The 23438-nt window shown below is 31.5% G+C and overlaps 1 long non-coding RNA gene across 3 annotated transcripts in view; it reads right to left on the bottom strand.

The window, feature by feature from the left end:
- Positions 1-22459, bottom strand: part of LOC143244281 (uncharacterized) — a 122169-nt gene extending 99710 nt beyond the window's left edge. The window contains exon 1 of one of the 3 annotated variants that reach the window (XR_013025008.1): positions 22250-22459. This is a non-coding gene — a long non-coding RNA (uncharacterized LOC143244281). The remainder of the gene's footprint in view (positions 1-22249) is intronic. The other 2 variants (XR_013025010.1, XR_013025009.1) reach the window with 2 other exon arrangements.
- Between the last annotated feature and the right edge of the window lie 979 nt (positions 22460-23438).

Below are 23438 nucleotides of genomic sequence, written 5' to 3' on the forward strand. Positions count from 1 at the left end.
ATATACATTTTTTACAACTCTTATGCATATACACATCACAATTTGTGACATGTCAAGTTTTGTCTTTTAGAGGGAAAAGGTTAAATAAACCTATCATTTTAAGGATTTTTGGTCAAATACTTAGCCTTGTTCCGATCAACTTACATGTATTCTGGTCTATGCAGATCTCAAACAGAAATATAGACAATTTTGGAATTATTTTTGTTGTTCTCAATTTTTCGGTGAGAAAAGTACAATTTGAGACATTTATGAACTATTCACGTGTTTTTTCAACCAACTTCATGGGATTTGGTTTAAAAATACCTTCTTGCAGGTCCCAGTTAGATATACAGGCAGTTTTACACTTTTCTGTGCCTTACAGTATTTCTGATGTCAAAATTAGTTGTGTTGGGATTGCGTTACGTGTTGCTGTAGTCTGCGAAATTCGGTTTCCTTAATTAATTCTTTCTATAAAATCGGTTATTTTGAGCTTCTAAACGGTTCTACATGACATCCTGTGGAATCTCTTCATTAAGTGTATATATTTAGTTTTATAAAACGTATATAATTTATTTTGAGAAACAACATAATTTTACATCATGTTTCATGCGTTTTACGTCTACATAATTTGTTGCATAAAAATAAGTTAATTCGGTATAATGATTGCTGCTATATAGTAATTTTTAAATCAAGTCAGCCATTTTGAGGTACTACATGCTTCTCAACGTCGTGACATATTAATCATTGAACACCATTTCTTTATTGCGTTCATTCTATAAGATCAAGGCGGTTCAAAACACTTTTATAGCTTTCCTACATTAACTCTATGCTAATCTTTCTAAAAACATCGGTTATTTTAAGATCCTAAATAACGTGAATTGCTTATTTTATTTAGGTTTATTTCGTTATGTTCACAAAACTACACGATTCTGCAACACGTTTTATAGATTTGTTCAGTATGGTTTTAAACTTTTTCTATAAAACCTTTTATTTTGAAGTACAATACAATTGTACATAGTCTGCTTATTGATTACTAAACAGTTTCTTGAATATAAATAAGTCATTTCAGTTTCTGCACTTTTCTACACTTTGTGTAGCTCTTAGACAGGAATATCTTTTTCATTAAATATATTTGTTCTTTCTATAACGTCAATTACTTTTGAGCAATTTACACGGTTGGAGATACTGTGTGAGAGTTTTCCTCCATTAAGTGTGCATAATTCTTCCCGTAAAATCTGATTTTTAAGATGCTTTAAAGCTTTACACATAGTATCATCTTGAGCGTGAAATATAGTTCTCATATTTTAAGTCTGTATGATTAGTTATATAAGCTCAGTTATTTTGAGGAATTAAATTGTATCAAATCATGTTTCATAGGTATTATTTACTTCATCCACATAGCTATTTGTACTGAAATGAATTTACTGTTAAACATTTATTTTAATATCTACGTTTGTTTCAGTTTAATGCATGTAACGTATGTTATTAAATGTGCAATGCACAAGTCCCGCCTGTTCTCTAAATTCGTAGAAGATTCTCGAGTGTAAGAATCAACAATACATGTTTCATGACAGCACTAGTGTATCTTCAAATATTTGTGATGACTTTATAAGGTCGAAACGTTGTTCTGTACTTTATTTTAGTTAAAGTTTTGATACCCATACCAGCTGTCTTGAGAATACATCTTCAAATATTGTTGCCAAATGATTTTCTAGAATCTTGTCTAATAAGTATAAAACCTAGCTATCGTAATACGTAAAGAGACGGTTTGATAATATTGTTGGTCCGCCACTGTCAGTATACTATAAACCTCGGACACTATAATTATGATTAACGCTTATTAGTTGGAAAACAACAGATATTCGACCAGGAACGTTTATAAACTTGGAACATTACAAACTTCAGTAAATTAACTTCGGACGTTAGTATTTCTACAAGGATATTAGATAACTGTCTCCCTCTGTGAAAAGTAAGGTTACAAATCAAGTCAGGCCAAACAAGAGTAGAGCTAGCTGGCATTCCCGTCAAGTGAAATGTATTTGTGTATCAACATAAAAGTAATATGCACCTCGTGAATCGTTGACAAGGTATTCAGTTTCAGACAGAATAGAGGACTTAATATTGTTTGTATGTTTATAAAACATTTGTATGTAAATTACTGTTTCTAATTACTGTTATTATAAATTTTATTATTTGTTTCGGCCTGGCATGGCCAAGCGCGTAAGGCGTGCGACTCGTAATCCGAGGGTCGCGGGTTCGCGCCCGCGTCGCGCTAAACATGCTCGCCCTCCCAGCCGTGGGGGTGTATAATGTGACGGTCAATCCCACTATTCGTTGGTAAAAGAGTAGCCCAAGAGTTGGCGGTGGGTGGTGATGACTAGCTGCCTTCCCTCTAGTCTTACACTGCTAAATTAGGGACGGCTAGCACAGATAGCCCTCGAGTAGCTTTGTGCGAAATTCCAAAAAACAAACAAATTATTTGTTTACTATTATTATTTACTAAAATATCACGATAGAATATCACAGAAGTCCCAGATCAAATGGAATACTCAATAACTTTTATAGATTTGCAAAACTTTTGTATATAAATCATTGTTTTTAATAACTATTCATAGTAATCGTTATTATAAATGACATTAATGCTTGTGTATTAAAATATATTTGTATGAAAAACTCTGTATATCAGTCTCGTTGGCAAATATCAACATTTAATGAACTTGTAAATTTCTGGTTATTTGAAATCGTAATATGTAACAGTAACAGTATATCTGTGTAACAGCAACAGTATAAGTGTATCTTGCAAGGTACTGTACAATTTTAGACGTTTGTTATGCTCATCCTGAAAAAGTTCTTCCATATTAACTCTATACAATCCTTTTTATTAACTAGATTATTTTAAGGCATTACACCGTTCTAGATAAAATTTCATAGCTCTTTTATTAAGTCTAAACAGTTTTTTATTATAAACTCGATTAATTCTAGGTGACAGGTAATTTGTACTCGGAATGGTTTTGTTTCTTTGAATTCAATCACAAAGCTATACGATGGGCTATCTGCGCTTTGCTCACAAAGGTTGTAATTCCGTAGGCATACCACCGTGCCACTGGAGGGCCACTCGGAATAGTTTTTCCACATTAAGTGTACATGTATGTAGTTTTAAGACAACGCACAACTCTAGACATTTTATGACCCTGAGTCAGGAATGGCTTTTTTTAAAAAAATTAAAACCGTACAGGTCTTTCCTGAAAACCGCTTATTTTGAAGTATTACACAGTTTTACATTAGGTTTCACAGATTTCATTCAGTAAGGCTATATAGTTCTTTCCTTAAAATATCTTATGTTGAGGCACTACACAGCTCCACATAATATTTCATAGTTTTCTTCATTAATATTATATAGTACCTTCCCGAAAATTATACAATTTCAACGGTGGAATACCTCGGTGTGTGACCAACAAAATAACAAGAATACAGAGCTAGTTAAGTCCCTGTTAAGTGAATTCTATCTACATCAACTCGAAATTAACCCGCTTATCGTGAACCATCAGGAAAGTTCCAGACTGTAAAAAAGGCTCAATATAGTTTGTAAAACTTTTGTGCATAGATCATTATTTGTAATAACCATTATTATAAATTATATTATTGCTTCTATATTAAAATATATTTGTATTAAAAAAAAAGTGAACTGTGTGTATAAATCTTGTTGGAAAATATCATAAATTGGTTTAATTGTTTGTGTTTTCTTACAGCAAAGCCACATCGGGCTATCTGCTGAGCCCACCGAGGGGAATCAAACCCCTGATTTTAGCGTTGTAAATCCGTAGACATACCGCTGTACTAACGGGGGGCAATTGGTTTAATATCGACATGTATTTAACTTACAGATCTAAATTACAATTTAACTCCGTTTTAAGCTATTTGACATTGTAATACAAAACATGTGATACGCGGAACCATCATGGATTTATGAAATTGTAGTTAAAGGGAGTGTTCTTTATGACACAGAAATTTAATAATACTGTGTTTCTCCGATAATAAGACCTACCCATAAAATAAGACCTAGTGTGATTTTTGGAGATAGTTTTAATATAAGCCCTACCCTTAAAATAAGCCCTAGTTAAGAGTGGCAGGAAGAGGAAAGAAATAAAAAAAAATTAATTTATTAATTAGTTTAATAGTTAGTTAATTAGTTTGTTTAAGTATTAATCAGTTAGTTTAATAGTTTAATAATAGTTTATTTTAAATGGTTAGTTTAATAGTTTTACTTTGTAACTTCATTTTTTTAATATATCAAAATAAGACATCCCCCGAAAATAAGCCCTAGTGTCATATTTTGGAGTGAAAATTAATATAAGCCCTGTCTTATTTTCGGAGAAACACGGTAGTATTTTGGATTTACAGAGTACCTTTTATCTTTGACCAAAAAGTTTATTTTCTTGATTTCAGAAATAACATTAACTAACAATAAAACAACTTGCATAAAGACAAAAAATCAGTTTTATCATGCAGTTAAGACCATTTAACCATAATGTAACTCATTATGTAAATATTTTGGAGTGAAAATTAATATAAGCCCTGTCTTATTTTCGGAGAAACACGGTAGCTATAAATTTTTATTTTACCTGGTAACCAGCGATTCATGTGCACACACACATATATATAGAGTCTTGCAACGTTCTACTTAGCTGTTCACTGTTTATTCTATACAACATTATTTATATAACAACTGTCCAGTCCAGTCGGAAGGCACTGGATCTCCGTTCCGGTAATTTTTTGTCTAAAAAAAATAAAGACAATATCGATGTCCTGAAGTCTACTTTTGACCATTTGTCCATGTCTTTAATAGCTAGCGCGAACACGTTACTTATTATGCAAATAAGCACTTTTACCTTTAACCTTTTTGCGCATGCACTATTAGTTGGCCGTTCTTGTGTTTCCAGAGGCCGTGTTGTCATGGGAACGATAAATACGCTTCTCCAGCATATTTTGAAAACGGTTTAAAGTACAGATTCGTTTCTGTAATGAACTGAGATTAAGATTTTGTACTGGTGATGTTAATTACCCATTACCGTATCTAGGCTACGTTGTATGTTGGTTACTATGAATAAAATTATTAGCCGCAGATATACTGCTATCTATTTTATTTTATTATATCCGTGGCGATCAGATCATAGATAACCCATTGTATAGTTTTGTGCTTAATTACAAAGAAACAAACAAATTACAAACTATAAACTGTAGGATAAACACAGTGTACAGCAATGATGTAGTCCGAAAACTAAAAGTATCGGAATGCGTGTTTGTTTCTTAAAACCTAAAGACCGAACTACAGATTATTCTATCAATTGTTTATACATTGAATTTGAGATACTACAAAGTTTAAATGTAGTTCCTCTTGCAATAAATATTTAAAACGTAGGTCTCATATATTCATAAGTAAAACAATAATTAGTAATATTTACAGACACCAAAGACATGATAGGAAACGTTCTGCGTTAAAAAAAAAAAGCACCAACTGTAATGGTTATAATAACTAAAAATCATCCCAAACTTATCCTTAAACACAGATAAGCCTAACTGTTTCTGCTGTCATGCAAAACAGTTAAACCAATAGGCTATTAAAAAACACTGCAATGCTTCAATGTTTAAACAGTGCGGTAGAAGATCCTGAAATATTAAGCAGAATAGTATATTAACAAGAAAAACTTGTTTAAAACAGAGGAAATGTAATTTTTACGTCTGCTTTACTATATAAAAAACTTTAGAATAAACTTGAAACATGACCGCAAAATTCTCTATTTTATGCTAATTACAACGTTTTAAAATTCATGTTATTGATCGTAAATACTAAAGAAACTTATGTGCTATTAGACCAGTGGTTCCCAACCAGGGGTGCGAGATAAAATTTCAGTTGTGTTTTTTTGTTTATATTAAGGGTATTGTCCTATATATTCAAAAATTACGTTCGATTTGTATTTCTTATTTTTCTTGTTACAGACGTAGCTTTTTACCTTGTTACGATAAACTATCGTTTCTACCGTCACCGGCTTAAACCGGAAATCTTAATGTACAACTGTAAACAAACAACACACGAAACGTAAACGTGACCTAAATACTCGGCACAACTAATTATGTTACGTTTGTGAACGCCATCTTAAAGTGTCTGTTATTTATTTATGTTATGTATTCACGTGATCGTGACTCGAGAAACTACCAGAAGTATCCAGAATTAATCGATGACGTCATGTGACGCATATTCGAGAATATTCTAGAAAGTTTCGCAGAGTATATAAACCCATGCATGATACTATGGTAGCCAGTGCATTGTTTATTCTGTGTTCGTGCAAAAAAACCAAAAAAACTTCATTATGTCAAAGAAAAGAAAATGGAATGATGATTATGTGAAGTTTGGTTTCACTTACATCGGAACAACTGAGGATCTGAAAAAAACTCCAGTGCGTGCTTTGTGACGCTGTTCTTTCAAACGCAAATTTGAAGCAATCTAAGCTGCAGGAACACTTCAACAATCGGTATGGTGAAGCAGCTGATGCAGACCATGATGTTGAATCGTTAAAAGGTAGAAGGGCCCGCTTTGATTCTCGAGCAACCCTTCCAAAATTAGGTTTTATATCTGCTGACAAACCACTGCTGATGGCTTCATACCATGTGGCGTATAAAGTAGCCAAATCAAAGAAGCCCCATACAAATGCAGTAGAGGTGATAAAACCGTGTGCATTAGAAATGGCAACAATTGTTCTGGGAAAAGAAGCCTCAAACAAGCTTAAATTAAGACCGTTATCAAATAATGTTATTCAAAACATTTTGGACCAAGTTATCGCAGATATCAGGGCTAGTCTCTTGAAAATCTCTCCCCAATTGGACGAAACAACTGATGTTGCAAATTGCAGTCAACTTATCGCACTAGTGAGGAATGTCCATGATGGTGCCATAATGGAAGATTTCCTGTTCTGTGAAGATCTGAAAACAACCACTAAAGGGAAAGATGTCTTCCAGTGTGTGAAGGACTTCTTTGCGAAATATGATTTAGATATCCAAATTACTGGTTCTGTGTGTACCGACGGTGCCCCTGCTATGCTAGGAAATAAATCAGGATTTTTTGTACTGAAGAAACAAGAGATTCCACACTTGCAAGGTACTCACTGTTTTCTTCATCGACATGCTTTGGCATGAAAAATATTGCCTCCAAAGTTGAAAAAGGTCCTTGACACTTCTGTGAAAACCATCAACTAGATTAGGGGTCGTGCTCTAAACCACCGCCTCTTCAAGTCGCTTTGTGAAAATTTGAAAGTGAGCATTCAGTTTTACTTTACCACACAGAAGTCCGCTGGCTGTCACGAGGGAGAGCTTCAACGCGCTTCTTTGGACTGCGAGAAGAAGTCAAAACATTTCTGAAAGAACGTGACTATGATCTGCCCAGAGAAATAGAATCACAAGAATTCAACCAAATGCTAGCCTATTTGAGTGATATTTTCACTCGCATGAATGACCTGAGTGTATTTCGTCAAAGGAAAAACATAAACATATTGGAATGCTAAGAAAAGTTAAATGCTTTCAAAGAAAAATTACATCTTTGGTGTCGACGAGTTAAAAGAGGGAATCTTTCAAATTTTCCATCACTCGAAGAAATGGTAGGTGAGGATGAGTCTTTAATTCTGTGTGTGTGAAGAAATTGTGGATCATTTGGAAATACTATCAAAGTCATTTGATGGATATTTTTGAGGAGAACTGGAAACTTCTGAAGAATGGGTTATGAATCCATACTCCTTCAATTTGGATAAAATGTCGGATGATGAAGAACTGAAAGAAAATCTTATTTAACTGCGCACAAAACGAGTTCTTGAAATGCAGTTTGAAAACAAAACGTTGGAAGAATATTGGTGTTCGGTAATGGACATGTTTCCAAGACTTTGTGAAAAAGCACTAAATGTGCTCATCCAATTCGCGACAACATACTTATGCGAGTTTGGATTTAGTGCCCTTTTGTCAATCAAGACAAAATCTAGAAATCGCTTGGGTGCACAGGCAGACTTGCGGTTTGCTATCAGCAACAAAGTGCTACGCCTTGAAAAACTCGTAAGAAATAAACAGGAACAAAAGAGTCATTAAATTTAAATTGGCTTATGAACATTTGAACATTTCAAATTCAAAGAAATTTCATTTCATGCATGGATGAAAATTTATCTTTTTGTAGGCCATGAAGGTTTATGCAACTTTTAGTTTGTTGTAATATTTTTTATTTTCAAAATGTTTCGTTTTGTTTGTATATCATTAAAAACTAATTATAAAAATTATTTTGGCCACCTTCACCTTTATTCTTAAATAAATAATTACTGTGAGGGGTGCGATAACATATGAAATTTTTTTAGGGGTGCGGGGCATAAAAAAAGGTTAGTAATCACCGTATTAGACATATAGAAACAATCTTCATACAAAGCCCAGGATACTGCTTTAATGTGTGAGCGCGACTTACTCAGATATTTACTTATCATAATTTTATTAAAGTGTTTATGTGTTGCTTGTTTCAGAGAGATGTTCTAAAATTACAAAACACATTTTAAATGTCACCTTATACCATGCAATTAATTATTATTGTTCTATTTTTCGAATTTATTCCTACATTTTACAGTAATAGATAATATATTTAAGTACTGTTTATCAAGTGCTTACTTCTTTTGCACAAAATAATGTGTTTCTGAGTGATTTATTAATATTACACAAAGCAATATTGCATTTGCTGAGTCATTCATTTGGTAATAAAATGTATTGAAACAGATTTTTTTTTACCTATCTTATATGAACTTCAGTGTATTAATTCTATAAATACTTAAAGTTGTAATTAAAGATGTTTATATTTTAAGTAATAATATTTCAAAAATTATGTATCTGTGGACAACGAAACGTATTCATTATTTGTATCTGCAAACAACGAAACATGTTCATTCCTTGCATCGTTACACAACGAAATGCAGTGTATACATCTGCAAACAACGAAACGTTTCTATACTTGTATCTATAAAGAATAACACGAATTCATTACATGTATCTATAAAAAATAACACGAATTCATAATTTGTATCTGTATACAACAAAACGTATTCATTATGTGTATCTAAAGACAACAAAAGGTATTCATTTCTTCTATCCCTACAGAACGAACGGTATTATTTACTTCTATATCTAGGGTACTATTCAGTACTTGTATCTATAAACAATGAAACTTATTATTACTCGCATATCTAGAAAATGAAACGTATTAATTACTTTAATCACTAGACAATGAAATGTATTCGTTACTTGTATCTCTAGACAAAGAAATTTACTCACAACTTGTATCAATAGACAATGAAACGCATTCATTACTTGTATCCCTAGGCAATAAAACATATTCATTACTTGAATATCTAAACAATTGAACGTATTCCTTTCATGTATTCCTAGACATCGAAAAACATTCGTTACGTTTATACATAGACAGTAAAACATTCATTACATGTATCTCTAGACAATGAAACGTATCGATTACTTGCATCCTTAGACAACGAAATCTATTCATTATTTAACGTATTTATTACTTTTACCTCAATAGAATGAAATGTATTCCGTTGTTTTATTCCTAGACAATGAAACTTATTCATTACTAGTATCCGTAGACAATGAAATGTACTCATAACTTGATCTCTAGAGAGTAAAACATTTATTACTTTCATCTCTAGACAAAGAAACATACTCATTACTTGTATCTCTAGACAATGAAACGTAATCATTACTTGTATCTGTAAACAATGAAACATATTCATTACTTATCTCTGTAGACAATGTAACGTATTCAGTACTTGTATATGCAGGCAATGTTTGGTGTTCATTATTTTAACCTCAAGATAAAGAAACGTATTCATTACTTGTATCCCTAAACAATAAAACGTAATTATTACTTGTATCCCGATACAACGAAACACATTCATTACTTATATCTGTGGACAGCAAAACTCATTCATTACTTGTATCACTAGAAAAAGAAAGGTACTCATTACTTGCATCTCTAGACAATGAAACGTCTTCATTACATTTACCTTTGAAAAATCAGTCGTATTTACTACTTGTATCTCTAGATAAAGACACGTATTCATTACTTGTAACCCTAAATGATAAAACTTATTCATCACTTGTGTCCCAAGGAAACAAAACAGATTCATTACTTATATCCGAACACAACAAAAGGTAATTGTTACTTGTATCCTTAGAAATGAAAGGTATTCATTTCTTGCATCTCATACAATAAAACGTATTTCTAGACAATCAAACGTATTCATTACTTGTATCCCTAAACAATGAAACCTATTCATTGCTTGTATCTCTAGACAATGAATCGTATTCATTACTTCTATTTGTAGGCAATTAAAAGCATTGATTAGTACTATCCATTCAGAGCGAAAAACATTTACACCTTATATCAGAAAACAACACGACACATTCCTTATTTAAATCCTTAGACAATGAAATGCATTCTTTACATGCATCCCTAGACAATGAAACGTATCCATTACTTGTATCTATAGACAGTAAAACAAATTCAATACTTATATTTCTACACAATCAAAAGTATTTACTACTTGTATCTCTAGACAAAGAAATGTATTCATTACTGTTATCCATAGACAATGAAACGTATTCATTACTGTTATCCATAGACAATGAAACGTATTCGTTACTTTTATCTCCAAACAATAAAACGTATAAATGACATTTAACTCTAAACAATAATATGTATTCAACACTTAAACCTCTTGACATCGAATCTTATTCATTACTTGTATCCCTGGACAACAGAACTATTTATTATTTGTATCTCTAGACAGTGAATTTATTCATTACTTTTATCTGTAGACAATAAAATACATCATTTGTATCTCCAGAAAATGAAATTTATCCATTAATTATGAACCTAAACAACAAAAAGTATTCATTACTTGTATTTCTAGTCAATGAAAGCTATTCATTACTTATATATGTAGACAATTGACCGTATTCATTACTTGTATACTTAGAGAACGAAACACTTTCGTCACTTATACCCATAGACAACAAAACACATTTGTTTCTTTTGTTCATAGACAATGAAAGGTATTCATTATTTGCATCTCTAGCCAAAGAAACGTATTCATTGCTTCTATCTACAGACAATGAATCGTATTTGTTACTTGCAACTCTAGACATTCTACGGTATTTATTAATTGTATTTCTTGACAGAAAAATGTATTTATTACTTGTGTCAATAGATAATGAAACCTATTCATTACTTCTGTCAATATAGAATGAAATGTATTCACGACTTATATCTCTAGCCAATGAAATGTATTTATTACATGTATTACAAAAAGAAATGTATTCATTACTTCTTTCAGTAGACAATAAAGAGTTTTCATTATTTCAATCTCCAGACATTCAAACGTATTTATTACTTGTATCTCTAGACAATGAAATGTATTCATTACTTGTTTCACTGGGAAAAGAAACGCATTCATTACTTGTATCTCTTGACAATGAAACGTATTCATTACTTCTATCTGTAAAGAATTAAATGTATTCATTACTTGCATATGCAAACAACAAAAAGTATTCATTACTTGTATCTCTGGTCAATGAAAAGTACTCATTACTTGCATTTTAAGAGAATGAAACATTCATTACTTTCATCTCTTGGCAATGAAACTTATTCATGACTTGCATTCCTAAACAATAAAACGTATACATTACTCGCATCTCGAGACAAAGAAACGCATTCATTACTTGTATTCCTAGAGAATGAAACGTATTCATTACTACTATCCCTTGAGGAAAAAAAAAAAACATTGATAACTTATATCCGAAGACAACACGACACATTCCTTATTTAAATCACTAGAAAATGAAAGGTATTCATTACATACATCTCTAGACAATGAAACGTATTCATTACTTGTATCTAAACAAAGCTAAACGTATTTATTACTTGCATCTAAACACGAGGAAATGAATTCATTACTGGTATATCTAGAAAATTAAACTTATTTATTACTTTAATCTCTGGACAATGAAACTATTCATTACTTGTATCTCTAGACAATGAAACGTAATCATTACTTCTATCATAAGACAATGAAACATAGTCGCTACTTGTACTTCAGAACAATTAAACGTACTAATTAAATATACCTAAGGACAACAAAACACAATAATTACTTGTACTTCTAGAAAAAGAAACCTATTTATTACTTGTATATCTGAACTATGAAATGTATTCATTATTTTTATCCTTAGAACATCAAATGGATTAATTGGTTGTATCAATAGACAATAAAAAGTATTCCTTACTTGTATCTGTAGACAATAACACGTTTACACTACTTGTATCTCGAGATTATTATTAGTTACTTCTACCTACAGACAATGAAACGTATTCATTACTTGTATGTGTAGACAATAAAATGTATTCATTACTTGTATCTCTAAACAACGAAACATATTCATTACTTGTATCTACAGACAATAAAACGCATTCATTTCTTTCATATCCAGAGAATGAAACGTATTAAATACTTCTATCCCTAGACAATGAAACGTTATAATTACTTTTATCTCTAGACAATTGAACGTATTCATAACTTGTATCTCAAGACAACGAAACACATTCATTTCTTATATCCGGGGACAATAAAGCGTATTTATCACTTGTATCTCAAGGATATTAAACGTATATTTATTTGTAGATAAAAACAAGGAAAGCGATTCATTACTTGTATCGCTAGACAATGAAACGTATTCAGTACTTGTATCTATAAACAATGAAACCTATTATTACTTGTATATCTAGAAAAGGAAACGTACTAATTACTTTAATCAAAAGACAATGAAATGTATTCATTACTTGTATCTCTCGACAAAGAAATTTACTTACTACTTGTATCAATAGACAATGAAACGCATTCATTACTTGTATCCACAAGCAATGAAACATATTCATTACTTGAATCTCTAGACAACTGAACGTATTCCTTTCATGTATCCCTAGACATCGAAAAACATTCGTTACGTTTATACATAGACAGTAAAACATTCATTACATGTATCTCTAGACAATGAAACATATCGATTACTTGCATCCCTAGACAACGAAATCTATTCATTATTTAACGTATTTATTACTTTTACCTCAATAGAATGAAATGTATTCATTTGCTTTATTTCTAGATAATGAAACTTATTCATTACTAGTATCCGTAGACAATGAAACGTATTCATCACTTGCATCTCTAGAGAATAAAACGTATTTAATACTTGTATCTCAAGAGAATTAAAGGTATTTATTACTTATTGCTCAACACAAGGAAATAAATTCGTTACTGGTATATGTAGAGAATTAAATGTATTCATTATTTCTATCTCTGGATAATAAAACAATTCCTTGTATCTCTAGACTAAAGAAACGTGTTAATTAATAGTATCCCTAGACAATGTAACGTATTTATTACTTGTACCACTAGACAATGAAACGCATTCACTATCTGTACCTCTAGGCAATGAAAGTGAAAATTACTTGCATTTCTAGGAAAGGAAACCTATTTATTACTTGTATATCTAGACTATTAAATGTATTTTTTACTTGTATCCTTAGAACATGAATCGGATTCATTAGTTGTATCTATAGACAATGAAACGTATTCATTATTTGTATATCTAAACAAAGAAATGTATTCTTTACTCGTATCTCTAGACAATAAAACATATTCATAACTTCTATCTCTATACAACACAACCTATTAATTACTTGTATCCCTAGACAACAAAACGTATTCATTACTTGCATCTGAAGACAATTAAACGTATTTGTTACTTATAGCTAAAAACAAGGAGGGGAATTCATCACTTGTATACCTAGACAAAGAAACGTAGTCAATACTTGTAATTGTACGCAACTAAACGTATTCATTACTTCTTTCTGTTGACAACGAAACGCGTTAATTACTTGTATTCCTACACAACGAAACAAATTTATTACTTGTGTCTCTAGACAACGAAACATATTCATTACTTGTATCCCTAACAACGGACGGCGTTCATTACTTTTACTCCTAGACAATGAATTGTTATTATTTCCTGCATCTCTAGATAGTAAAACGTAATAATTACTTGTATCCCTTGAAAATGAAACGTATTCGTTACTTGTATCGAAAGAGATTTAAATGTATTTATAAGTTGTATTTGTTTAAAAAATATTTACTACTTGTGTCCGTAGACAAAGAAACGTGTTCATTAGTTGTATGTCTAGACAATGAAACGTTTTTACTACTCCTATACCTACACAATGAAACGTATTCAATACTTGTATTTCTAAAGAGTAAAATGTATTCATTACTTTTTCTCTAGATAACGAAACCCATTCATTACTTTTATTTCTAGACAATGAAACATTGTCCTTAATTGTATCTCTAGGCAATGACACGTATTCATTATTTCTATCACTTACAGTGATATGTATTCATTTGTTGAATACGTGAAATAAATAGTATTCATGACTTGTATCACTAGCAACGAAGCATATTCATTACTTGTATCTCTAGACAATGAAACGCATTTATTACTTGTATCTCCAAAGTATTAAACGAATTTAGTACTTGTATCCGTAGGCAATGAAACGTATTCATTACTTATATCTCTAGACAGTGAAATGTCTTCGCTACTAGTATCTGTAGATAATTAAACGTATTCATTTCGAGTATCTCTAGACTATGAAACTTATTTATTACTCTTATCTCCAGACAATGAAACGTATCTATTACTGGTATCCCTAGACAATAAAACATATTTATTATTTTTATCTCTAGAAAATGAAATGTGTCCATTACTTGCATCTCTATACAATGAAACGTATTCATTACCTACATCTCTGGACAACGAAACTTTTTCATCACGTGTATCCCTAGACAACGGAACGTATTCATTACTTGTATCTCTCGACAAATAAACGTACTTATTACTTCTATATCCAGAGAATGAAATGTATTTAACACTTGTATCCCTAGACAAATAAATTTATTCATTACTTATATCTCTAGACAAAAAAAATGTATTCATTGCTTTTATTCATACACAATGAAACCTATTCATTACTTGTTTCTCTAGGCAACGAAATGTATTCACTACTTGTGTATCTAGGCAAGGAAACGCATCCATGAAAGGAATTTATTACTTGTATTCCTAGACAATTAAGCGTATTGATTACTTGTATCTCTAGGCAAAGAAAGCCTATCATTACTTTTATCCTTATAATCAGAACGCGTTCATTACTTTTACCCCTAAACAATAAAACGTTATCATTTCCTGCATCTCTAAACAGTAAAACGTATTCATTACTTGTATCCCTAGACAATAAAACGTAATCATTACTTCTATTTCTAGACAATCAACCGTATTTATTACTTGTATCTCTAGACAAAGAAATGTATTCATTACTTGTATCCATATATAATGAAACGAAATCATTACTTTATCTTAAGACAATTAAACGTATTCGTTACTTGTATCCCTAGAGAATGAAGCGTATCACTACTTGTATGTCTAGAATATGAAACTTATTTATTACTCTTATCTCCAGACAATGAAACGTATTTATTACTTGTATCTATAGACAAAGAAAAGAATTCATCAGATGTATCTCTAAACAATAAACCATATTCATTACTTGTACACCAAAACAGTGAAACGTATTCAATACTTATATCTCTAGACAACAAACAATTATTCATTACTTGTATCCCTAACAATAAAATATATCCATTACTTGTATTTCTAGACAATCAAATGCATTGATTTCTACTATATTTAGATTATGGAATATATTCCTATCTTGCACCTCTAGACAATAAAACATATTCATTATTCGTATCTCTAACAATCAAACGTATTTATTACATATATCAATAGAAAAGGAAACACATTCTTTACTTATATCCGTAGACAACAAAACGCATTTAATACTTCTATCTCAACACAATGAAAGCTATTCATAACTTTCATCTATGCAGAATGAAACATATTCATTACTTGTATCTCTAGACAATGAAAAATATTCATTGTTTATATCTCTAGACAATGAAAAATATTCATTGTTTATATCTCTAGACCATCAAACGTATTTATTACTGCTATCTCTAGACAAACAAATGTATTAATTATTTGTATCCATAGAGAAGTAATTGTATTCATTACTTGTACCTCGAGACAATGAAACGCATTCATTAGTTCAATCCCTAAGAAACGAAACGTATTCATAACTTGTATCCCTAGAAAATGAAACGTATTAATTACTTCTATCTGCAAAAAATTAAATGTATTTATTACTTCTGTATCTAGAAATCAAACGTATTTATAACTTCTATCTCCATATAAATAAATGTATTCATTACACGTTTCCATAGATAATGAAACGTATTCATTACTTGTATCTCTAGACAATGAGAGTATTCATTACTTGTATCTCTAGACATTGCAACGTATCCATTCCCTGTATCTCTAGATAATGAGAGTATTCATTACTAGTGTCTGTAGACAATTAAACGTATTCATTACTTGTATTTCGTGACAAAAAATGCATTTACTACTTGTGTCAATAGATAATAACACATGTTCAATACTTGTATCTCTAGAGAATAAAACGTTTTCATTACTTCTATCTTTACACAATGAAATGTATTCATTACTTGTATCATCAGACAATGAAAACTTTTTGATCACTTTTATCTATAGACAATGAAGCATATTCATTTATTGTGTCTCAAGAGAATAAAACGTGTATCTTATTTGTATCCATAGACAATGAAAGGGATTCATTACTTGCACCTCTAGACAATGATATGTAATCATTACTTGTAACCTTAAGCAATAAAACCCATTCATTACTTTTGTACCTAAACAATAAAACATGTTCATTACTTATATCCGTGGACAGTGAAACGTATTTATTATCTGTATCTCTAGAAAATGAAATGTATCCCTAAACAATAAAAAGTCTTCAATACTTGTATTCCTAGACAGTAAAATGTATTCATTCCGTGTACATTTAAACAGTGAAACATATTCATTACTTGTTCCTAGACAATGAAATATATTTATATTCTTGTATATCTTGACTATGAAATGTATTCACTACGTGTATGCTTTGACATTGAAACGTATTTATTACTTGTATCTCCAATCAAAGAAACATTTTCATTACTTCTATCCTTAGTCAATGAAACGTATTCCTTACTTGTATCTCTAGACAATGAAACGTATTCATTATTTGTTCACTTCACAAGAATTACTTAAAGGAGTACACGAAGCAATGCTACTTATTTAGTTTTAGATCCATTATTCAATAGACGTTCAGTGTTAACTATTTTGGCGTTTTCTGTGGATGTGTGTAACATTTATATATTATTGGGGGAATTTTATTTACATTCAAATCAAATAACATCTCATAGTATTACTGCTAAAATCTGACATAACAACTTTAATAACGTGATACTTCGCATTACCTTTTCGTTTCTTCTCTAATATTATTTTGATGAAAATTTCTAAATCAATTTTCTTTTCAACTTTCACAATTTTTATGCTGCCAAATATTTTATATCTACATTAGAAAGTTTAAGAATTAGCGATTTTTCAGTTACCTCTACAGGTATCTTGGTCGCTTGTCACAGTAGGCCAGTATCATAAAACGTAGTTTTTTATTTCAAACTTACTTGTTTCACTATTGTTGTATTTCTATACATAATAAAGGCAAGTTTGGTCCCGTGATAAGAGAATGTTCGAAGGGATATGGATTGATAAGAATTAAATTACAAAAGCTGAAGCGAACCGCTACACAATTTTTAAGAAATAAAGCAAAAAAATCACTGTTCTTCAAAAACAACAAATACAGGAGTTAATTCAATATGAAATAACTGAAGGCTGAACTGTAATGAAGTTAAAATGTGGCACAGCAAAACCAACAATAACAACAGAGAGAATATTTTAGCTGACACTTTTTAGTTCTTACTACAGATCAAATTGTTCCTGGGAGTAGCATATCCTCTGAATGCAAAAACAATCACAGTCAGGTAATCCTGGTTTGCATAACTCCAGTTTTCCATATAACAGGTAGATTGGTAACGCCATAAGATTAACTAGATAGCCAATGAGAAAGCAGAGATGATATGGACTACTAGCAGTTATAAAGAAAAAATAGTGTCAGGGTCATACTTATTCCATAACTAAGCTTCAATATTTAGAAAGAAATTATAATCTAAATTTACAAAATGTATTTATACATACATATATAGTCAATGATGTGAATTTCACGTTTTTTTCTCATCTCTTTCTCAAACTAAATTAAATGTTTAGAAACAATTAAACTGATCTTAGTTTAACTTAATAGAAACATATTGTATTTCTCGTGAATCAAAATCCTTAGTAAACTACCAGAAAGTTATGAAATACAAAATCAATATGCTATTTACATTAGCAAACAATAGGTACAAATACGAGAGATTCAACAACGCAAACGAAGTAATATAACGTGATTGATTACAATAATAAAGAATAATTTGACCTTTAACCAAAAAACGAAATGCCCAACTGTTCCACAGTCACAACTATTACAAAGTCACATAAACAAATAAGAACTGACTATAAGAGTGTATGCAACAAGAGGTACTTCAAACAAGGGAAAAGAAATTTTTACAAAATAACCAAATGCAAATGTTTCAACTTTTCACACATGAACCTCAGTAGATTTCAGTATGAAAGGAACAGAATAAAACAGAGATTTACAAGTGAAAACAACTTACTGACTGAAAGTACCATGTAAAGTCAAATCTAAGATTCTTATTTTTCAATCAAATTCTTCACTGCTGTATTGCCTTAGGTATAAAATGTTAACATGCATACAAGCACACATAAATAAAATAACTGGCTAAATAGAAAGTTTTCTAAAGAGTACAATAACAGTAACTAACATAAAAAGTGAATATTTCAATCGCTGTTCACAAGTGAAACATTGATTCAAAGTCCTAAGTGATAACAGTATTATCTATGTTTAGATACACCAATGATAATCAGATAAACTTGGTATGTAGCAGTTCTATCTTCTCACAAGATAAACCAGTGAAAAGGTAAAGACAGTCTAGATTTTTATTAATTATAGAGGTGACTGGTCTCTGGTTCATGTTAACGACAAATCAATAATAATGAACCAGAAAATAAAAAAAAACAAATTCTATACTTCTGAAGATGGATCATTCAAAGATACTTCCGGCTGAGGATGAAACCATAGTACGTGGAAGTTCTTCCAAATAAATGGGCTAGTACATTTGCAATGTCTTAACAAAGTATGCACCATGCTTCATCATGCCTCACCAGGAAACATTTATAAAATACAGTGTAACAGTTATGCAGCCTTTTACCTAGATGAAACATGACGTAACATGAATATCAGGTTCAATTAAAAGAATACCAAAAAACCCATTCACAAGTCCACGAGCATATTAGTAAAAACAAACACAGTTTTCTTTCTGAACAGAACGTCAAAGTACTAAAATATGAACCTCACACTAACAGAAGACAAATCAGAGAAGCTTCATTTATACAATTAAACAATCCCACAAGTAACAAATAACCAGACACGTTTCTATATCTTTGATCGTTAATTTCCCACACATTCTTGAGCTTATGCAAATATTTTGAGTAAAATATTCCACGTTTATATTCATTCATCTTTTTATTAGCTTTTATATAGCCTTATATAAACTAACCATAAATTCGTGTGTAGTGGTATATACACGAATAAGTAAGTGCAATCAGTTATATAATTGTTAAATTTTGAACGTTGATTTAAATAATAAAAGATTCTTTACTGTAAAAACTTGTGTATTAGTGACCAAACGTTGTGCCTGTTCTGAAAACCTATCTTACTTACTGTAAATTGTAATAAAGTATATTTTGTCAGTAAATAAATTTAACCCTAAAAAAATTGAACAAACATTTTGGCGATTTAACAAAACCAAAACAACACTTCCTAATACGAAAAATGAAAAAAAGACAGTTTTACAGCAGAACATATTTTACTGATTCACTTGTGATACAGACTAAAAATAATTGTTTGTTTTTTTATGTAAAAAACTACACAATGGGCTACCTGGGGGAGAACTGGTTGGCTTATGGGTCTAGCCCTCTCATCTCAGCAACTATTTTAGAACTATTAATTACAATCATTTTTAATTGTTCATTAATATTGTGACCAATTTCTTTTTTCCTGGGAAAATTTATACTTATATTAGAGAAAAATAATTATAAAATTCCATGATTTTCTTTTACATTTTTTCTTGTACAGAATTTACACTTTATACAGCCTTTCGCCTTGCTAATAAAGTGATAACTGGAAACTCTACGATAAACTCAACAGTAGTCAGCAAACATTGATAGATTCCAGTTGCCCTGATATCGTTTTCCCATTGTAGCAAAACTGAAGATTTCTATGAAACGGTACGTGATGGGAAAATTTGGATGTAATTTTCGTGATCACCAGCCAAAAATCTATAAGAAACACCCAACAGTGTTCAAGAAGCAAAACTTTGTTATCAGCGAGTTTCTAAACAAAAACCATTGTCTAATGAAAGAATGGAAAACTAGGTGGTGGCATCATCAACGGTGCCATCTGTTGTTTGAGTTTTTATTCAAAGCTGTGAGCTAGTCATAACTACGTATGCAAAAAAAAAAAAAAAAATAAAAAAATAATCTCATGTTTATGCAGTAACATGACTTTCACGCATCTCTTTAATTTTGAAACAATCATTTTGAGCATTACCTGTTCGAAATATTAAAAATCACTAATTAACAAAACTAAAAGACGTTAGTTGATAGAAACGTTTCCTACAATTTATGAAAATATTATGTATAGTTTCTTTACACTTCTGTTCTAGCAAGTAATATTATGTAGTTCTTCTAGTTTATGTACGATTTTATTCTGAGTGATAGGTAAACAGACTAATATTTTTGTAATGTTAAACTATTCGTATCTAAAGACATATAGTAATCGTCTTAATGTTCTGTACTGAAGAATTACTTGCGTTGTTGTGTGTACAAAATCGAAAGTTGATGCACATATTATTTCCTAAAGACTAAAACGCCTCTTTTCTCCGGCAGTTATTAAAATGGATTTCACAATTGTGATGCCCGGCATGGTCAAGCGTGTTAAGGCGTTTGACTCGTAATCCGAGGGTTGCACCAAACATGATCGTCCATTCAGCCGTGGGGGCGTTATAATGTAACAATCAATCCCGCTATTTGTTGGTAAAAGAGTAGCCCAAGAGTTGGCGGTGGGTAGTGATGACTAGCTGCCTTCCCTTTAGTCTTACACTAGACTAGTGTAATTAGGGGCGGCTAGCGTAGAAAGCCCTCGAGTAGCTTTACGCGAAATTCAAAACAAACAAACACAATTGTAACATGTTTCGCACTAAAACTGTACACATACACAAGTAGAAATGATGTTGTTGTTTTTTCAAACAAGGAGCTGAACGTGGTTCCAAACTATAAATTAAAAACATTCCTTTAGACAATAACAGTGTTTAATAAGGAAAATTTCAAAGTTATTCACTCGAAACAGTAGCTCCTCCTATTGAAGATTCCTTCCAAAACATTACCAAGTGTCAGTCGTAATACTTAAAAAAAACTTCACTGTTTAATACACCTCTCGACCAAACCGTGCTAGTCATGACCACATTCTTCAAATGTGCTATACTTGTCTAAATCTGCCAATAACAGGCCAGGCTATTCATAATCACACTGACCAAGCGAGGTTATTCATTAACAGAATGTTCAGCACCAGACAGATAATAGTTATTAGTATACAGCTCGTTACATCTCACGTAACTTCTATTTAAAATGTTTATGGATAAAGGTGTGTGCGGCTAACTCCAGTACACAGACAAAAAAACAGATAGTTTGACTATTTTTATGGTTTCTTACATGTTGTTTTTTTTGTAACAGCACAGTTCCTTAACTCATTTTTCCAATAAGCCCACACTGGCCGTTAAAGTTTCATGGCGACAGCGCTGCTTCAACTTACTACGTTATTCTAAACAATAAGTATTACTTTTATATACTATGAAATTCTGGAATAAATGAAACTAAAACTGCATATAAAAGTTTTTGTCGGATAATTCCTGATTGAAACTGTACAACTTGAAAGTCTTACCTTAATACAACTCCCCTGTCCGATAGATCTCCCGTCCTCGTCTACACTCAGTTTTACACGTTACGGAAACGAGATTGTAGACTCCCGGCTCGCCAAATGATAGTGCATTTCTGCGGCATGTCGGCTCAGGTGGCCCGCTTCAAGTGAATGTACAGGTGCGGCTACGTGCTCTGGGACGGTAAATAATTCATGCGTCTAATGTAGCGGCTGGAGTTCTATTATTTAAGACGGCGTAATCATTTATAGGAGACATAAATATATGATAACACATGCATTATGAATAGATCAGAACTTCTGCCACAGCGTCAGCGTCGCCTGTGTCAAAAGAGAAAAAGAACAAGCATACTCCTATATTACTTATTAGCAATTAATTATTATGCAATTTTCCTTTGATGTAATCTCAGTTTACATGATAACATCGAGAACTGAAGGGTAATTTGAAAGTGAAAATATATCTAAAAGCTTGAACAATCAAACAAATTTTCAACTGGCTTGGGAAACCGCTTTAGATTTTTACATCTGACATTAGTTATACCAGATTTGAAAGGGCACCTTTTAATAAATAACACTTGAAGTTGTAACAAAGGAGAAGTGTTATCTTCCTCAACGAGGATTTCTGTAAGAGCATAATTCATATATAGACCATGATGTAAAACATATTGATAGAGAGTGTTTGTGTTATCTTGAAACAATTATAAGATTGTATAACATATGGATGGTACGTAATACATACTAAAACAATAGTAGAAAAACAGGCATACCGTCAGTTACAACACAAATACACAAGAAAAATCTGACAGAAAAATGTCAATATGAAAATACGATACACAACATGATCAAGAAATGATTTGTTTGTTTGTTTTGAATTTCGCACGAAGCTACTCGAAGGGCTATCTATGTTAGCCGTTCCTAATTTAGCAGTGTAAGACTAGAGGGAAGGCAGCTAGTCATCACCACCCACCGCCAACTCTTGGGCTACTCTTTTACCAACGAATAGTGAGATTGATCGCACATTATAACGCCCCCACGGTCTGAAAGGGATTCGAACCCGTGACCCTCGGATTACGAGTCGAACGCCTTAACACACTTGTCCATGGCGGGCCCATCAAGAAATGAAAGCAGTACAACCTTTCAGATTCGTTCGTACTGATTTCGACTCTGGAGAAACGACTGTTAACCCATTTTAATA

The sequence above is a fragment of the Tachypleus tridentatus genome, chromosome 2 (genome assembly GCF_004210375.1).
Source record: "Tachypleus tridentatus isolate NWPU-2018 chromosome 2, ASM421037v1, whole genome shotgun sequence".
Taxonomy (NCBI): Eukaryota; Metazoa; Arthropoda; class Merostomata; order Xiphosura; family Limulidae; genus Tachypleus; species Tachypleus tridentatus.